The 20,143-nt window shown below is 51.6% G+C and overlaps 1 long non-coding RNA gene across 1 annotated transcript; it reads left to right on the forward strand.

Annotated features, from left to right (window-relative positions):
• Positions 1 to 1,093: 1,093 nt before the first annotated feature.
• Positions 1,094 to 19,882, forward strand: LOC142467279 (uncharacterized). The gene is made up of 2 exons (XR_012788337.1): positions 1,094 to 2,019; positions 19,443 to 19,882. It is a non-coding gene; the product is annotated as an uncharacterized LOC142467279 (long non-coding RNA).
• The last annotated feature ends 261 nt before the right edge of the window (positions 19,883 to 20,143 follow it).

The following is a 20,143-nucleotide window of genomic DNA, read 5'->3' on the forward strand; positions in this document are numbered from 1 at the left end:
TCTCTGGTGCGCATTGTGTGCATTTTTCTTCTTGTCTGCACAGTGCTTCAGATGCTGCATCTGAAAAAATACCGGTGGATCGGGATGTGAGGTAGGGAAGTGACGTCCGCGCCGGAACGTTATTGCCACGCCTCCAAATATTCATTGCCACGCCCCCAAATCGCGCCCGCTGCATACCCTGCAAAGCCATAAAAAAGCTCAGGCTTCAGCAAGTGTATTGCAGCGTGTGTGCCTTCCCTCCGTCTGAAATACTATAGACGCAGCCTTATCGACGCTTACTTAATAGGCCCCTGTGTCTCTCTCTCTCTCTGTGTCTCTCTCATTCTCTGTCTCTCTCTCATTCTCTGTCTCTCTCTCATTCTCTGTCTCTCTCTCATTCTCTGTCTCTCTCTCTCATCCCTGTATGATAGGTATGTTCCAACTCTATTTTTTGCTCTTCTTTTCCGTTTGAGAGGAGGGAGTCCCTCACCTCTTCAGCCACACACCAGGAACGCTGGATTGCTTTCAGACGCTCGGAGAGGCGGATACAGTCGTGGATTGCAGGCACTGATTTATCTGGTAAGTACCGCAAACATGCTTGAACAAGGGCCGTAGACATTTTATTTGATGGTTTAGATTATCATTGTCTGTGGTTGTTAGTTATTGGTATTAGAGTTTTTTGATGTTGTTACGAATCAAATACATTTTGAAGTAGTAATCCCCTCCGAACTGGGCATTCCTGGCCAATAATGCTCTGGCTGTAAGAGTTGAAGGGCCCAAGCAAAGCCCCCACCTCTATACACACTAACACTGCAGGGGCATCAGAGTGTCTTGTTGTTATGGCAACGGGGGGCGTCACGTGATGTCATTTGTTTAAAAAATTATTTTTTAAGGTGTCCCGGTTTTTAATTTTTTAAATCTGGTCACCCTATCCTCATGGAGTATTTAAGTGAAGTGGATTTATCGCAGCACCTGAAAAAGAAGAGACTACTTAAGATCAGCAGCGCAACGCAAGTGAAAAGGGGGGAGAAGGGAATATAGAGAAAGGAGGGTTAGAGGGGGGTGAGAGAAATTAGAGAGGGGGTTTGGGGAGGGGATATGATAAATATGCATAATATATATATGCATGCGAGTGACGTCATCTGGATGCGACGTGACCAGCGGGTCTGCGATCAGGACAACAGCTAGCGTGACGGCGACGTCTGAGCCCTGAAAGTACACTGTGGAGTCCCCAGATTGGGATCCAGCACGGAGGGAGAGACAAAGTTTCTATCAGCGCTGTTTGTTGGCCGCCCTGTCGTGAGTAGGATTCCCATTTTTACATCACCGGGTGGGATCTCCACAGTTCATGTTCCTCATGTCTATTTAGACAATTGTTTTATCTTTTATAGGTTTTTATTGTTAGTATTAAATAGCACCAGTTTTTTCAGTCAGTCTGTGTTATGTGAGTGTGTGTTTGTAAGTTGTTGTGGTCCTTTTTAGTTTGATTGTGTATACCAGTGTTGCACTATGATTTTTTTCTTTGTTTATTTCCACGTTATGAGACATCAATCAAGAATCATCTGATATTGATTGGGCACTAAGGACTGATCTGATATTTGATCTGTGATCCCCTTAGGTGGTGAATGGTAAATCTAGGCGCCAGTTATTTTGTGTTTTCTATGTGTTTATGTTGACCTGTATCGGTCATAGTTTCTAGGTAGCCTAGACCTTTAATATAGAGGCTTGTTTGTGTAATCACTTTAGTATTTATTTTTACTATATTGTTTTAAGCATTAGCGCTGTAAGCACTTATTTTCTTTATATTATCTAAGAGTTTGGGTTTTTATAGAATGCAAGTTAAAACCAAAGTATTACTTACCATAAAAAAATAATTAAAAAAAAGTATATTATGTTTAAGATGCTCAAGTTAACTCGATGTTTTTATATAGTAGTCACAGGATAAGGACATTTTCTTCAGGATGTAAGACGTACGACGTAAATGGCACATGCTGGAAATGTAGTGACAAGATCGTGCGATGTACAGACAAATGATCTCAGGTACCACAGTGCACCCCGAGCATATACACTATTAGACTCTGCATACCACAATTACCCCATAAGCAGAGTCAACGGCCAAAGATGTACATGGGCTTCAACCCAAGATAAAACCCTTCTTTTTTCTCTTTATTATTTTCATTTTTACCCGTCCACCCATTCCCACTGTTCTAAACCCAGTGAGCGAGGCGACACTAACTTTTTCACTCGCCAAGCTGCGGGAGACCAACAAGACTAACGAGATAAAAACACGAGCCTTATGTAGCCAGGTCCCCCCTGCCTGTCAGCACCCCCCTCACCTTGCTGGCGATCGCGGGTGCCGCCGAGTCCAATGGCGGCCCCGCCAGCCGATCGCAAGGGTGAGGGCGGTCAGGCTCCTGCTCGGGAGTTGCTGGGGACACGTGCGGCCGGTTACCAAGACCGCGATCGCGTTGCAGGGCTCCCGGCGCTCCCGAAGCCGGGTGGCGAGGGCGCCGCCATCTTCTTGTGGTTCGCGCATGCGCAGAGTAGACCTAGGTGCGGTGGCCAGCAGGAGAGCTCGCGCATGCGCAGGGATGAGCCCGCGAAACCCAAGCCTACCAGGGAAGGCTCTAGGCAGGGACTACGAGTCCCATGAGCCTCTGCGCACCCCACGTGATGCCAGGGAGCCAATAGGGCTTAGGATCTCCCTAGAGGGGGAGAATAAATACATTTCGCGCGCGGCAGAACGTCAGTTGGAGCTGGGAGCTAGGAGGGAGCAGGAAGGGTGTAGGGAGCAAGTAAAGCTCCTGCACCAGGTAGGTCCCCCATATCCCAGGTAGGCCCCAACTCACCACCAGGCTAGTGGGTAATTGATAAGGGATGGCCCTAGGTTAGGGACACTGCCCTTAGGTTCGTGAGGTGCCTTATTGTCCGGTCACAGCGGTCAGTGCTGTGAGGGCGGACAAGAGGGCATAGTGTCAGGTTGCAGTGCGTTGCAGCCAGGATTAGGAGAGGTTAGGTAGGAGTGAGTCAGAGGGGACCCGGGTGGGTACGGGAGAGGTAGTGGGGGTGCAGGGGGTCAGGGACCCACCTGCATAGGATAGGCGACCCCATAAGCCCCCAGGAGTTTTCCCCAAAAGCCATTCAAGGTTGCTGTGCTGTAGGGACGGCCTATAGTACAGCGAGTGTCACCGTAGTTCTTAAGAGTCAGTTAGGGACTCAGCGGACGCTGCACATCCGTGCAGCGAGTTGGGCGGAGGTTTTCATTGCGGCTGCAGCAATCATCCGAGTGGGATCGTCCTGGAGGTGGTTCCGGTGTTCTTCGGTCGTCGGATCCTTTGCAAAGCCAGTTGCAGATCCGAGCATGGGAGTGCTCGGCAGGTACTTTAGATCTACAAGTGCACCAACGGGCCCATTAGTTTCCTTAGTGACTGCGCAGTCACCCATATCCTCTCTCTGCAAGAGTGCGGGACATTGGGTGGGGAATTATTGGACACGGGGTAGGATCACCCGGTGTTGGGGGAAGCGTCCGGTGAGACGCCTTGGTTAGTGTCTCCTCTAGAGAGGGACACCTGTTATTCTGTTGATGGTATATGTGTCGTATGTTCTCAAGTAAAAGGTATTGGTTATCATACACACGGTGTGCGAGTATTTGTATGTGTCCTGCGAGGAACAATTCCTGCTCTGCTGGGAACCATCGCAGGTGGAGTCGCTGCACCGAGTACAGGGTTACTCTTAATATAATTGCACCGCACCAAGTACAGGATTACTCTTAATATAATTGCCCCAGGTTCCCCGTAGCGGAAGCTCAGCCCTCCTGTGAGCTTAACAGGTAAAGCACCACACCTGGTTACACTGTATGTTCTCCGCACCCACACTATAACTGCGATTGGGTGGGGGAATACCCGTTACATCTGGAGGCGCTGCTGAGATAAGACCTGGGGTGCCCTGTTCCATTTTTTTTTTGTCAAATTGTCCCACCATGTTTGTGAAGTCCGGACGCAAGGGCTTTGAGGCAAGATTTTAGCCCCCGCCGTGTGGTGGCCGTAGGAGGCCTTCCCGCAAATATATCAGATGTGGAGGTCTGTAATCATACTGTATGCGTAAAATCCCCGGGTGGCCGGAGTGCCACGGCGTAATTGAATGAGTAACCATTATATTGGTATACCCTTAGACACTTGTTTGCTACAATCATAACAAATTTAATACATAGCTGTAGTATTTCAAGGGATAAATGATTTTGGGACACCTATTCCACAAGCATAAAACCTTACATGAAACCCATTTGTATTTATCTGGGCCCAAAAGAGATTTGGGCATCAAACTGGCTGCTAAACTGAGAATGGGTGCCAATATTTACTCATTTGAATAAGTAGCTGCAGTGTTTCCATGGGTTAATCGCTTTGAGTCACCTATTTCACAGTGGTTATGCACAAAGGGAGATCCCCTATGTAACCCCTATCTTGCCTGCCCCCCAAAAAAAGAGTATGGGCATCAATAACAGTTGTTAAATTGGACACAGGTGCCTATTTTTTTTTTTTTTTTTTAAACAATTTGAATAAGTGATTGTATTTTTCCAAGGGTTAAATGACTTTGGACCACCTACTGTACAGTGGCTATCGAAAGAAGGGGATCCCTTACATAAAACCTGTATTTAGCCGGGCCCAAAAAGGGTATTGGCATCAAAACATGTGCCGAACTGGTCACGTGTATCCGAGTTTCATACAGTAGCTCTAACTACACGTATATTAATATAACTGGTAAGCAATGCACATTTAATACAGAACAGATATGAATGATACTTTTAGTAAGCAAAGAGAGTACGAAGTACTGTAAAAATAATCATTTCTTGAAAGCCTTTTAAACACGTAGGTGAACCATAAATTGATGCAGTATTATGCGTTGACTTTACAGACATCTTATAAATTAAAACAGCAAAATACATAAGTTCCTTTTAAAGTTTTCATAAATTCAAATAATTACACATAGGTACCCTGTGTTGATATAAACTGGGGAAAAAACATAACTGCCTGACCCAGTACATTTGTGGATATACAGTAGAATGTAAAATACTGTACATGGGCAAAAGTGACTTGCTCTTGGAAACCTGCAGATAATTACAGCCATCTGTTCTGATGGCCAAATCATTTTGGAGCCAGGCAAAATTGATGGTGGGCTTTAAATAGAGGACCAATTTCTACACTATAAAGAACCCTTGTGAAATATGTAGGCAAAAGTCATTTCATCCTTGAAATACTACAGCTGCTTCTTGAAATTATTTAAAATTGGCATCTGAGACTAGTTTGCCACCTGTTTTGGTCCCCAAACCTTTTTTGGCTAAATACAAGCTTTATGCAAAGGCTCCAACTCTGTCAATATCTACTGTGATATAGGTGGCCCAAAAGCTTTTATCCCTTCAAATACTGAAACTACGTTATTCAAATTGTACCTGTTTTGATGCACAAATATTGTTTGGGATGGGTTAGTGCAACTAGGTGTGACACAGGAATTCATCTTCTGTTGATAAACACAGTGGGATGTGACCCACATTCATTTAACCTTTAAAATACTGCAACTACTTATTCAAATGGATATATATTGGTACCCGTACCCAGGGTGGCACCTGTTTTGATGCCCAAATTCCTTTTGGGGCAGACGATATGCAAATGGGTTTTATGTAAGGGACTGGGAAATAGGTGGCTCAAAGTCATTTTAGTGTTGCACTGTAACTAGGCATTAAAGTCATAACCTTTTCATTCTCCCATATCTTATGATGTCATATAACACCAAAGATGTATTTATATATGGAAACAACATAATTATTGTTGAACGCCATTTAAAAATAAGCCTGTGTTTGCCGTACCTGCTATTAGTGCATTCACCTTTTTTGTATACTCTGAGGTAGATAAATACTAAAGATGCATCATTTGCATGTTACTTCCCAGAATCCCTGGCTGCAGTGGAAGCACTGTAGGCTAAAAGATAATGGTGAAAATCAGGGTTGCAGACCTGTCTAAGGCTGCGGTCCCAGTGACTGCCACAGCGCACGCCACGGTGTGCACTGTGCGCACAAGCACCGGCCCCCCAGTCACTCAGGGCCGAGTACATGCGTCGGCGCACACTCAGCAGCCGCGCTGTACTGCAGGATTCCACACACTCAAAAAAATTGTGTGTGGAACTTGCGACGGAGCCGTGGCCACGCCCCCGCTGGCGGTTCAGCAAATGAGGGCGAACCAGCTGCGTGAGGTCATAGCCACGCCCCCGCAAAAACCCGACCACGCCTCCTCCCGTCGCATCCTCTCCCTCTCTCCTGAAGACCGCAGATCGCGGTTAGTGCTGTGCACGCGCCGCCACCCCGCCGGGCGCGCGTGTCACAGTGTTGACTGGGACCGCAGCCTGAGACATGTGAATGTGCTCACAAATTATATTTTTATTAACTGCATTACCAAACTTTTGCCATGTATGATGAAAGAGATCTGTAAATAACATTATTTTTATATATTTATTTGCATACATCTACAATCACCTCCACAGGCAGAGACCATCTAAATTACTATATGCACCAGAAAATAATCTTAATATATAAATTCGAAAGGTTAGTGCTAGATGCGGTGAATCTGATTGGTCCGTGGCCACCCCGACTCTCATTGGCCAAGAGGTACGCCCCACTGTGACACACACATAGACACTATGTCCGCCCTCCCATAGTCAGCCTCCCACATGACTTTCATTGGCCAAAAGGTACAGTGACATCACTGACACACACCTACTTCACTCTCATACACTTGCACTGACACCATACACCCAGAGAACCCCTGCGGAGTCCTTGTTAAGTTTACATCTCACACTCTCACCCCTGTCTACACACACACACACACACACACACACACACACACACACACACACACACACGTACACACACACACACACAGTCACCCCTATGTACAGAGGCGACCAACTTTATTCTAACTCGGCTAGTTCCGCAAATTTCAGAATATCCCGGTGATGTTCGGTTTTGTATCGTTTTCGCCCGGAGTGTATTGCGTTATTTTCCCGGCTGTGATTTAAGCATTTTATTCCCGCTGGCTGCAATACTGCAATGCCGTGTAAAAACACATGGGGGCGTTTGCGAGCTGTTGTCTTTGAAGCCGTCCCCTATAACCCCTAACATACAGTACATCAATGAAAACCTGTCACATGGTACTAGAGCCAATCAGAGTAGGGATGGAGTTCCCACGCTCTGATTGGCTCTAGTACCATGTGACAGGTTTTCATTGACGTCACATCCTTTCTCCCCCAAGCCTCTGTCACATGGTATACTAGAGCCAATCAGAGTAGGTATGGCGTTCCCACGCTCTGATTGGCTACCGTACCATGTGACAGGTTTTCATTGACGTCACATCCTTTCTCCCCCAAGCCTCTGTCACATGGTATACTAGAGCCAATCAGAGTAGGTATGGAGTTCCCACGCTCTGATTGGCTACCGTACTGGGTGCTGAGCTCAAGGACTGACTCCAGAAAGGAGAATAACAGCAGCACTTCCAACAAAGAGGGACAAGTGCCTATCTGGGTGCCCCCTTCACATAACCCCCCTGCACCTCACATCGCCCCCTGCACCTCACATCACCCCCCCTTGCAAATCAACCCCCCTTCCCTTGCACATCACCCCCCCCCCTTGAACATCAACCCCCCCTTGCACATCAACCCCCCCTTCCCTTGCACATCAACCCCCCCTTCCCTTGCACATCAACCCCCCCTTCCCTTGCACAACACCCTCCCCCTTGCACATCAACCACCCCCCTTGCACATCAACCCCCCCTCCCTTGTACATCAACCCCCCCTCCCTTCCTTGCACATATCCCCCTGCACATAACATCACCTCCTCGCCTCCGATCACGGCGGGACTGGCCGCGCTCGCAAGCAGTGGGCACCGGAAAAGTGCCGCACTTGAGAGCGGGCTCGGCTCCCCCGGGGAGGAAGGGGAGAGCGGGCTTGGCTCGCGGGGGGAGGGAGAGCGGGCTCGGCTCGCGGGGGGAAGAGGGAGAGCGGGCTCGGCTCGCGGGGGCAGATAGAGCGGGCTCGGCTCGCGGGGGCAGGGAGAGGGGGCTCAGGAGGAGGAAAGCAGCCGCCGCCGTGGGCCGTGGGCCGTGTGATGTGCAGGCCTGCCCTATATCCATACCTCTCCAATCCCCGCCACTGCTCAGTGTTCAATGGGGGAGGTTGACGTCGGCGGAGTGACGTTGACGTCGGCGGCATGACATTGACGTCGGTGACAGATTAGCCCTGCCTGCCGACACGCCCACAACCCGCCTCCCAAGCGCGCTTGCTATCTCCTCTGCCAGGACAGCAAAAAGCTCCTGGTAGAGCGAGCGGCAGCAAGCAACAGCGAACAGCAGCACAAAAGTGCTTACTATGTCCCAGGCCTCATACATCCAGTAGCGCAAGCACGCTGCCTAGGGGTCACACTCGACTCCTCTCTCACATTCTCCTCTCACATTCAAAACGTATCTAAAACCTGTCGCTTTTTCCTCCACAATATTACAAAGATACGCCCTTTCCTCTGTTGCTCAACTGCTAAAACTCTGACACAGGCCCTTATTTTTCAATCCGGCCAGGGATCTTACCTGATCCGCAGTCCCTCAATGTACTATACTGGAGGGGAGGTGTTCTCTACCTGTCTTCCGATGTCTCCCGTGTGAAACTTGAGAGTCAGATCTGGAAGAAAGCAGTGTAGGTTATTTCGGTGTATGTATATGACAGTTAAGATAAGATAAAACAGAGAGAGAGTGGGTGAGGGTGACAGGGAGAGAGAGGGGGTGAGAGAGAGAGGGGGGAGAGAGAGAGAGAGATGGGGAGAGAGAGAGAGGGGGGAGAGAGAGAGGGGGGGAGAGAGAGAGAGGGGAGAGGGAAGGGGAAGAGACAGAGGGGGGAAGAGAGAGAGGGGGGAGAGGTGGGGAGAGAGAGAGAGAGAGGGGGGAGAGAGAGGGGAGAGGGAAGGGGAAGAGACAGAGGGGGGAAGAGAGAGAGAGGGGGGGAGAGAGAGGGAGGGGGGGAGAGAGGGAGGGAGGGGGGAGAGAGAGGTGGGGGAGAGAGAGAGGTGGGGGAGAGAGAGAGGTGGGGGAGAGAGAGAGGTGGGGGAGAGAGAGAGGTGGGGGAGAGAGAGAGAGGTGGGGGAGAGAGAGAGAGGTGGGGAGAGAGAGAGGTGGGGGAGAGAGAGGTGGGGGAGAGAGAGAGGTGAGGGGAGAGAGAGAGGGGAGAGAGAGGTGGGGGAGAGAGAGAGGGGAGAGACGGGGGGAGAGAGAGACGGGGAGAGAGAGACAGGAAGGAGAGGGTGGAGAGAGAGGGGGGGAGAGAGAGGGGGGTGGAGAGAGGGGGTGGAGAGAGGGGGGGAAAGAGGGGGAGAGAGAGAGAGTGGGGGGAGGGAGAGAGGGGAGAGAGAGTGGGGAGAGAGAGAGAGAGTGGGGGAAAGAGAGAGTATGGGAGTGAGAGGGAGGGGGGGAGAGAGAGGTGGGGGAGAGAGAGAGGTGGGGGAGAGAGAGAGGTGGGGGAGAGAGAGAGGTGGGGGAGAGAGAGAGGTGGGGGAGAGAGGGGAGAGAGAGAGGGGAGAGAGAGAGGTGGGGGGAGAGAGAGGGGGAGAGACGGGGTGAGAGAGAGAGAGAGGGGAGAGGGAAGGGGAAGAGACAGGGGGGAAGAGAGAGAGGGGGGGGAGAGAGAGGGAGGGGGAGAGAGAGAGGTGGGGGAAGAGAGAGGTGGGGGGAGAGAGAGGGGAGAGAGAGAGGTGGGGGGAGAGAGAGAGGGGGAGAGACAGGGGGGGAGAGAGAGAGGGGGAGAGAGAGACAGGGGGGAGAGGGGGGAAAGAGGGGGAGAGAGGGGGGGGAAAGAGGGGGAGAGAGAGAGTGGGGGGAGGGAGAGAGGGGGGAGAGAAGGGGGAGAGAGAGAGGGGGGAGAGAGAGAGGGGGGGAGAGAGAGAGAGTGGGGGAGAGAGAGAGAGTGGGGGAGAGAAAGAGAGAGAGAGAGTGGGGGAAAGAGAGAGTATGGGAGAGAGAGAGAGATAGAGTGGGGGAGAGAGAGTGAGTGGGAGGAGAGAGAGTGGGGGGGAGAGAAAGAGATCGAATGGGGGAGAGAGAGTGTGGGGAAGAGAGTGGCTGTGTGGCTGTGTGTGTATCAGTTGCTGTGTGTATCATATCAGTGGCTGTGTGTGTGTGTGTGTGTGTGTGTGTGTGTATTGTGGCTGTGTGTGTGTGTATCAGTGGCTGTGTGTGCCTGTGTGTGTATCAGCCACTGATACACACACACACAGCCACTGATACACACACACACAGCCACTGATACACACACAGCCACTGATACACACACACACAGACACTGATACACACACACACAGACACTGATACACACACACACAGCCACTGATACACACACAGTCACTGACACACACACACAGCCACTGACACACACACACAGCCACCGATACACATACACAGCCACCGATACCCACACAGCCACCGATACCCACACAGCCACCGTTACCCACACAGCCACCGATACACACACACAGCCACCGATACACACACAGCCACCGATACACACACACACACACACACAGCCACTGATACACACACAGCCACTGATACACACACATACAGCCACCGATACATACACACACAGCCACTGATACACACACACAGCCACCGATACACACACATACAGCCACCGATACATACACACACAGCCACTGATACACACACACAGCCACCGATACACACACACACACTCCCCCCAATACAAAAACATACTCTCCCCAATACACACACAAAGTGGAGTACGGTCAGAGTCAGCGACGGATGTGAGTGTACAAGAAAAAACAAAAAATAATAATGCGCCAAATGGATGTTACTACGAATATGGGCAATAAGCAAGATTGACAATAAAATATATATAAAAATAAAAAACAAAAAACAAAAAACATGTGACATGAACCAGTCCGGTGCGTATAGGGTATTGCTGAAAAGAATATATATATGAGTGAGACAAACACAACCCAATGAATGGTGCAGCTTCTTTAAAACAGGGAACCCCCTGTCCCTGATATATACGTGGCAACAAAGAAGAAAAAAGTTAGAAGCGCAGTCAGTACGGGGTTGTGGTCAAACTCTATATCTTTATTAATATATCTTGTCCCAGGGATAAACCTCTAGGACAACAACAACATGAGAATTAATACATTGATAATAATAGTAAAAACTGTGCAGATGAAGCTGTTTGTGCAATTGCACTTGATGGGTCTCCAAGGGTTAAAAACGGGAGTAGCCCGATAGTAAGTCTCAGTCCTGCAATCTGTGCACTGCCCGGGCAGGTTTAGGGTAAAATAGGGGGTACCCCAGGGTTGAGACAATGCTCAAAATGCTCACCCTTGATCCACTTTGGTCCGTTGGTGTCCAGTAGTGTTCTTTGGTCCCGAAATCTGCTCCGTAGCAAGCTGCTCAGATGCGCTGGTGCGCACGATAGCAGACAGCCCTCCGGGTGTCCGGGTCTGATGTCACTTCCGGCTGTGACGCACAGACCCTTCCCGGTAGTCTCTGGCTTCGTCTATCAGCTCTCCTCCTCCTGCTAGTTGCCGATCACCAGGCAAACAGGTTTTTGATCAGCTGGAGCCCAGCGTGTGGTGTTAACAGCTCTACTCCACTGCACTGTATGGAAGCAACACCCTATTGCTCCTCCTCCTACGCGTTTCACCAAAAGGCTTCGTCAGGGATATCAATGCACCAGTGCCATATTAATTTATAGCCCAAGTTAATTGCAATGGCTCAATTAGTGTGATAATGAACTTCCATATTGGTCATTAAACCTATTTTCTTAATGGACTGGTGCTATTGATACAAATGACTGGTTCATGTCACAAACAAAGAAAAAAACAATACTTAAACAAAAAACATGATATAAAAAAGATTAATTACAATATAGGATAAATTAAAAATATTTTAAATTTTTTAAAAATGTAATAAAATATGAATAAAAATACATTCTTTTATGAATTTATCGGTGTTTGTCATTATTAAACAAATGGATTCATCAATATGTATTATAATAATTTAGCTATACAGTTTAAAACACCTTATATAACCCACAGATATATATAATTGAATAACTGACTGACTGATTACAAAAAAATCAATACATGAAATAGATAATATATTAAACACTCATAAATAGAATTTAAAATCAGATAAAGAATAGAGATCATTTAAATCTCAATAGATAAATGGTTTATGAGACAGATAACAATTACTGAAAAGCTAAAAGATCCAGTTCTTCATTCAGACCCACTGGACTCATTGTTTGTAATTTGAAAATCCAGTAGGTCTCCTGTTTTCTAAGTTTTAAAAGCCTGTCACCCCTCATAGTTGTATGGCTAATGTGTTCAATACCGACAATGGATAATCTCCTATATCTTTATTGTGGGCTGTTAAAAATGACGTGAAACCCCATGTCCAAGGAAGCCTCTTAAGATGTTTCTCCTATGTTCAGTAAAGCGTTCCTTTAAACTTCTCTTGAACAATCATATAAAACCCAGTGACTCAGGGAGGAATGTAGCTGCCCCACAAAATCTAAAAGTAGGGAAATTGAGAAACCCAATCATAACTTCTAACTTTTTTCTTCTTTGTTGCGACGGATGTGAGTGACTGGAGGGGGGCGGAGAGAGAGGAAAGGCCGACGATCCGAGCAGGCGGCTCCCCACCTCCCCATGCACCTATCTCCCGCACCAAGGGGACCGGGGGCAAAGGGAGTGCAGGGGGGTGGGGGGCAAAGAAGCACTAGGGGGGGCAAAGGGAGCGCCAGGTGGGGCAAAGGGAGCACCAGGGGGGCAAGGAGGGCAAAGGGAGAGCCAGGGGGGCAAAGGAGAGTCAGGGGGGCAAGGAGGGCAAAGGAACACCAGGGGGCAAAGGGAGAGCCAGGGGGGCAAGGAGGGCAAAGGGAGAGCATGGGGGGCAAGGAGAGCCAGGGGGGCAAAGGGAGCGTCAGGGGGGCAAGGAGGGCAAAGGGAACACCAGGGGGGCAAAGGGAGAGCCAGGGGGGCAAGGAGGGCAAAGGGAGAGCCAGGGGGGCAAAGGGAGCGTCAGGGGGGCAAGGAGGGCAAAGGGAACACCAGGGGGGCAAAGGGAGAGACAGGGGGGCAAGTGGAGAGCCAGGGGGGGGACAAAGGGGAGTGCCAGGTGGGGCAAAGGGAGCACCAGGGGGGGCAAAGGGAGCGCCAGGAGCACCAGGGAGGGCAAAGGGAGCACCAGGGGGGGCAAAGGGAGCGCCAGTAGCACCAGGGGGCAGGCGAGCGCCAAGGGGGCAAAGGAGCGCCAAGGGGGCAAAGGGAGCGCCAGGGTGATACCCACACAGCCACCGATACCCACACAGCCACCGATACACACACACAGCCACCGATACACACACACACAGCCACCGATACACACACAGCCACCGATACACACACACAGCCACCGATACACACACAGCCACCGATACACACACACACAGCCACCGATACACACACACACAGCCACCGATACACACACACACAGCCACCGATACACACACACAGCCACCGATACACACACAGCCACCGATACACACACAGCCACCGATACACACACACACAGCCACCGATACACACACACACAGCCACCGATACACACACACACAGCCACCGATACACACACACACAGCCACCGATACACACACACACAGCCACCGATACACACACACAGCCACCGATACACACACACAGCCACCGATACACACACACAGCCACCGATACACACACACCAGCCACCGATACACACACAGCCACCGATACACACACAGCCACCGATACACACACAGCCACCGATACACACACACACAGCCACCGATACACACACAGCCACTGCCAGCAAAGGAATAGCCCGGATCGCAAGTGTAGCAGGTCCCCTGTCAGGGCTCAGAGCCCCTTCGGGTACTCACAGGGCAGTCAGCCCCCAGGGTGCACAGGGACAGCGTCACATGTCCCAAGGGAGCCAATAGGGCGGCAGCATGTCCCTGCAGGGAGATGGATACATTTCGCGGGCTGGCAGTTGGTGACAGTTGGTGACCGGAGCAGCTAAGGGAAGGAGGTCGGGTGCAGAGTCAGTGACTCCCTGCACTAGGCCAGCAGCCCCCTAGGCCCCAGATAGCCCTGAGTCACCAGTAGCTGAGTGCTATAGGACAGGCCCTAGGTTAGGGACCCTGCCCCATTAGCTGTTTGATAGTTGGGACACAGCGGACGCTGCGTTTCCTGCGGAGGAGACTTGGGCCTCAAGTCTCCGCCATTTAAAGAGAGCTGGACTATCTTCAGGGTGGGATCTCCCGGACGGATCACACGCGGTGGGATCCTGGATGTCGTGTGGGAGCTCGTGTGATCCTTTGTGAAGCCATTGCAGGCCCGAGCACGGAGCGCTCGGCAGGTAACCATAACAACAAGTGCACCAACAGAGTCCTCACACGGGACTAGTGGCTGCGCAGTCACACACACACCCATATCATTTAAGGGACACATTGTGTGGGGTCACTGGGTATCACGGGGCGGGATCACCCGGTGGAGGAGGTTGCCTCCTGCGAGACGCCGTAGGGTAGTGTCGCCTCTAGAGAGGGACACCTGTTATTATATGCAAGTTCCTTCTATGCTCACAAGTAAAGTATTGGTTGTAATATATATGCTGTTGTGTGATATATATATATATATATATATATATATTGTCCTGCGATCACCCGGTGGGAGGAGGCCCGAGCAAATAATTATTTATTATTTTGTCCGAATTTGGGCTAGTATTACTCAGTCAAATGTATATCTTAGGGAGCTTCAGACAAACCCGACTATCCCTGTCAGGCCCCAAACCGCGCCCCTGCTCTCTTTCTAAATCTGTCTCAGCGTCTCCCCTCCTGAAACCCCTCTCCTGGCTCCTGTCACACCCCGCACCTCACACCCAATCCTCCTCCTCCTCCTCACTTTTACAGCTTTACCCCCCTCTGCCCCTCCTCACATCCCAGCCTAATTTCTTCCTATGCTCCCCCTACCGACCCGTGCGTTGTACCCCCTTTGTATGTAAAGCCCTCTCCCGCCTTAACCCTTTCTCACTGGCTGCCCCACACTCTGGGATGACCTTTAAGAGCCACCTTAAGGCACACCGGCTGAGAGAAGCCTATGAGTAGCCGCGCCGTGGCTAATACTATACACACGATACATGAAGCTCGGCGGCCCCCTGCAGGCGCACTTACCACAGCGCCCTCCTACTGTCTCTGTACTTCTTCCTAACAATTAGAGTGTAAGCTCCTCGGAGCAGGGACGCTTCCGCAATGTAACTTTCTGTCTGAAGCGCTTATTCCCATGATCTGTTATTTGTATGTCGCCCCCTGTAAGCAGAACGGGCGACTATCCTTCTACTACTGGGGTAAGCCGGGGTAAGCCCTGGTAAGGGCAGGCGCCAGTAGTGACCATGGGGTTTCCCCCCTCACCAAGCCCCGCCTCTGTGATAGAGGCAGGCCCCTGGCCCTGTGCAGGCCTAGACAGAGAGGAGGTCCTGCTGACATCACAGGGGGCGGGGCCGTGTCTCTTTAGTGGGCTGTCCCGTGGCTGTGTGTGGGAGAGAGGTCTGAGTGCAGCTCGGGGAGAATACTATTTAATAAGAATAGATATGACACGGCCTTCTCCTGCCGGCTCCTCTTAGTTTTATTTCCCCTTCTGTTATCCATATTCTGTATGTCCGGCTACAGGAAGGGTCAGGAGACAGGGGGGACAGAGGCAGGAGAACCCATCTGGCTCCGGCCTTGCCTGTCCCTACTAATACAAACATACAACCCCATACAACTATTTACCCTATTTCCTCGATTGTAAGACGCACCCTTGATTTAATAAAAAAAAATCCCACTATATTAAATGTGCAGAATTTTTGTGTTTATTTTTTAACTAGCAGGGTCACATGACACTTCAATAACCAATGGGGAGAGAGAGGCAGACACAGAATGGGGAGCGACAGGCAGAATGGGGGGAGAGAAACTGGAGGGAAGGGGGGGAGGGAATGTGAGGGAAGGGGGGGGAGGGAATGTGAGGGAAGGGGGGGATGGAATGTGAGGGAAGGGGGGGATGGAATGTGAGGGAAGGGGGGGAGGGAATGTGATGGAAGGGGGGGGTGGAATGTGAGGGAAGGGGGGGGTGGAATGTGAGGGAAGGGGGGGGTGGAATGTGAGGGAAGGGGGGGAGGGAATGTGAGGGAAGGGGGGGGTGGAATGTGATGGAAGGGGGGGAGGGAAGGGGGGATGGAATGTGATGGAAGGGGGGGAGAGAATGTGAGGGAAGGGGGGGATGGAATGTGAGGGAAGGGGGGGGGATGGAATGTGAGGGAAGGGGGGGGATGGAATGTGAGGGAAGGGGGGGAGGGAAGGGGGGATGGAATGTGAGGGAAGGGGGGGAGAGAATGTGAGGGAAGGGGGGGGATGGAATGTGAGGGAAGGGGGGGATGGAATGTGAGGGAAGGGGGGGGGTGGAATGTGAGGTAAGAGGGGGGAGGGAATGTGAGGGAAGGGGGGGGAGGGAATGTGAGGGGAGGGAATGTGAGGGAAGGGGGGAGAGAATGTGAGGGAAGGGGGGGAGAGAATGTGAGGGAAGGGGGGGGAGAGAATGTGAGGGAAGGGGGGGGAGAGAATGTGAGGGAAGGGGGGGGGAGAGAATGTGAGGGAAGGGGGGGGAGAGAATGTGAAGGAAGGGGGGGGAGAGAATGTGAGGGAAGGGGGGGAGAGAAAATGTGAGGGAAGGGGGGGGAGAGAATGTGAGGGAAGGGGGGGAGAGAATGTGAGGGAAGGGGGGGGAGAGAATGTGAGGGAAGGGGGGGGAGAGAATGTGAGGGAAGGGGGGGGGAGAGAATGTGAGGGAAGGGGGGGGGAGAGAATGTGAGGGAATGGGGGGGGAGAGAATGTGAGGGAAGGGGGGGGAGAGAATGTGAAGGAAGGGGGGGGAGAGAATGTGAGGGAAGGGGGGGAGAGAAAATGTGAGGGAAGGGGGGGGAGAGAATGTGAGGGAAGGGGGGGGAGAGAATGTGAGGGAAGGGGGGGGAGAGAATGTGAGGGAAGGGGGGGGAGAGAATGTGAGGGAAAGGGGGGGGGGAGAGAATGCGAGGGAAGGGGGAGAGAATGTGAGGGAAGGGGGAGAGATAATGTGAGGGAAGGGGGAGAGATAATGTGAAGGAAGGGGGAGAGAATGGGAGGGAGAGAATGGGAGGGAAGGGGGGGAGAGAATGGGAGGGAAGGGGGGGAGAGAATGTGAGGGAAGGGGGGGAGAGAATGGGAGGGAAGGGGGGAGAGAATGGGAGGGAAGGGGGGGAGAGAATGGGAGGGAAGGGGGGAGAGAATGGGAGGGAAGGGGGGGGAGAGAAGGGGGGGGGAGAGAATGGGAGGGAGAGAATGGGAGGGAAGGGGGGGGAGGGAAGGGGAGGGAAGGGGGGGGAGAGAATGGGAGGGAAGGGGGGGGGAGAATGGGAGGGAAGGGGGTGAGAATGGGAGGGAAGGGGGGGGAGAGAATGGGAGGGAAGGGGGGGGGTGAGAATGGGAGGGAAGGGGGGGGGAGAGAATGGGAGGGAAAGGGGGGGGGAGAGAATGGGAGGGAAGGGGGGGGAGAATGGGAGGGAAGGGGGAGAATGGGAGGGAAGGGGGAGAGATTGGAGGGATGGGGGAGAGGATGGGGGGGGGGGGGGGGCACACACAGACCAGAGAGAGACAGATATGGCAGGGGCAGTGGCAGTGTGGGGGGGATTTTTCTTAACCCCTTTGCTGTTAGAGCAGCCAGCATCAGATTTCAAAGCAGTGAGAGAGGGGAGCATGAGAGAGCAGTAAGAACAGGACGGGCAGGAAGGTGTCCGGGATAAATAAACACACGAGCCATTTACATTTAGTGGCCCTTATTATGATGTTACCAAGTACCTTTTTATTCCTGTACTCATTGCTTTCCTTAAAGTAAAAAGAACATGTTCTAACAATCTCCTATCCTGCTTTTGCTAGCAGAGACACACACACACACACACACACACACACACACACACACACACACACACACACACACACACACACACACACACTGACAAACACATACAGAGACACACACAGACAGAGAGAGACACACACACACACACACACACACACACACACAGTGACAAACACACACACACACACAGACACATACAGAGACAAACACACACACACACAGACACACACACACACACGCACACACACACAGACACATACAGAGACAAACACACACACACATACAGTGACAAACACACACACACATACCGTGACAAACACATACAGAGACACACACAGACAGAGAGAGACACACACAGACACATACAGAGACAAACACACCGAGATAGAGACACACACACACACACACACACACACACACACACAGAGTGACAAACACATACAGAGACACAGAGAGAGAGACACACAAACACATCCAGAAAGACACAGCTACCTCTGCACCTCCTGCATTTCACACGGGGATTCGGAGGGCGGGGGCTTCTGGGCAATGTTGATGTGCCCTGACAGACCTCTCCGATCCCTCTGCACCTCATGGGGAGGGGAAGGGGAGGGGGGGAAGGGGAGGGGAGGGGGGGAAGGGGAGGGGAGGGGGAGAGAATGGGGGGGGAGGGGAGGGGAGGGGGATGATCGCAGCCATGTGATGTTCATGCACACTGTGAATATCCTGGCCGGCATCTGCAGCAGCGCCCCCTAGCGGATTTTTTTTTTAAATACATCGATTCTAAAACGCAGACCTTTTTCAGCCTGTGAAAATAGGGGAAAAAAGTGCGTCCTAGAATCGAGGAAATACGGTAATAAGAATAGATATGACACGGCCTTCTCCTGCCGGCTCCTCTTAGTTTTATTTCCCCTTCTGTTATCCATATTCTGTATGTCCGGCTACAGGAAGGGTCAGGAGACAGGGGGGACAGAGGCAGGAGAACCCCATCTGGCTCCGGCCTTGCCTGTCCCTACTAATACAAACATACAACCCCTCACTGAATAACATAGCCCTAATCCCATGTGACAAGGAGGGGTAGGACAGGCACTGCTATCCTTCCTCTGCCATATAGGATGGGACCCTCCCCCCCCCCCCCCCCCCCATGCTGTGACTCCTGTATGGGATGATACACTGGGGGAGATGCTGCAGGAGAGGAGGAAGCAATCAGAGGTCTCTCCCCCTCCCCCTGGGTATCACTGCAGCTTTCTGCCTGTCTGGGAGTCACAGCTCGCAACTATCGTCTGTGCAAGTCTGTATAGTAAAGATGGAGAGATGAGCACGTGCCTGGATAATAGTTATTGTGCCCATTACTGTGCTGTATGTGTTTGGTGGGGTGGGGGGAGCTGTATTCATGTAAATGTAGGCCATGTTTTTGTTTTTTTAAATACAGGATTGGTACAGCAGGCCAGCGGGGACCCACGGGGACAACCCAAGGACAACCCAAGGACAACCACAGGGACCACCTGAGGACCCACGAAGGACACCTGCGGGGAAGAACTGGTGGCCCCACAGCTGTGGGGGCCCCAGGCACCCACAGGGCCACCCGAGGGCCCCCCAGACACCCGTGGGAACCACCCGAGGGCCCCTAGACACCTGTGGGAACCACCTGAAAGCTCCCAGACAACCGCGTGGACGCCATTGGTGCCCACGGACACCCGCGGGGACCACCTGGAGGCCCACAGAGCCTAGCGGGGACAACCCGAAGTCCCCCAGACACCGGTGGGCACCCCCCAGGATGAACTGTGGAACCTGCGGACACCCATCTGGACCACCGGGGACCCCTGCTGGACTGCGGTATTAATCCTGTGTGTAAAAAAAATAATGGTTTTATGAATATTGTAATGGTTTATTAGGGACCTAGGAGGTGGCCAGTGGGGCTGTTATGTGTATTTTTGTTTATTGTGGGTAGCGGGGGTGAGTGAACGGGGTATTGGCCCCAAGGATGGGTGTTTAGGCCTACCGGGAGGGGGGATAGCGGGAGGGATTAACCCCTTCATTACCTTAGCGGTATTAACCGCTAAGTTAAAGAAGAGGTTAAGTCATCCCGCAACCCCCCGCAAGGCCTAAACACCCACCCAGGGCCAAATACCA

The sequence above is a fragment of the Ascaphus truei genome, chromosome 16 (assembly GCF_040206685.1).
Source record: "Ascaphus truei isolate aAscTru1 chromosome 16, aAscTru1.hap1, whole genome shotgun sequence".
Classification (NCBI taxonomy): domain Eukaryota; kingdom Metazoa; phylum Chordata; class Amphibia; order Anura; family Ascaphidae; genus Ascaphus; species Ascaphus truei.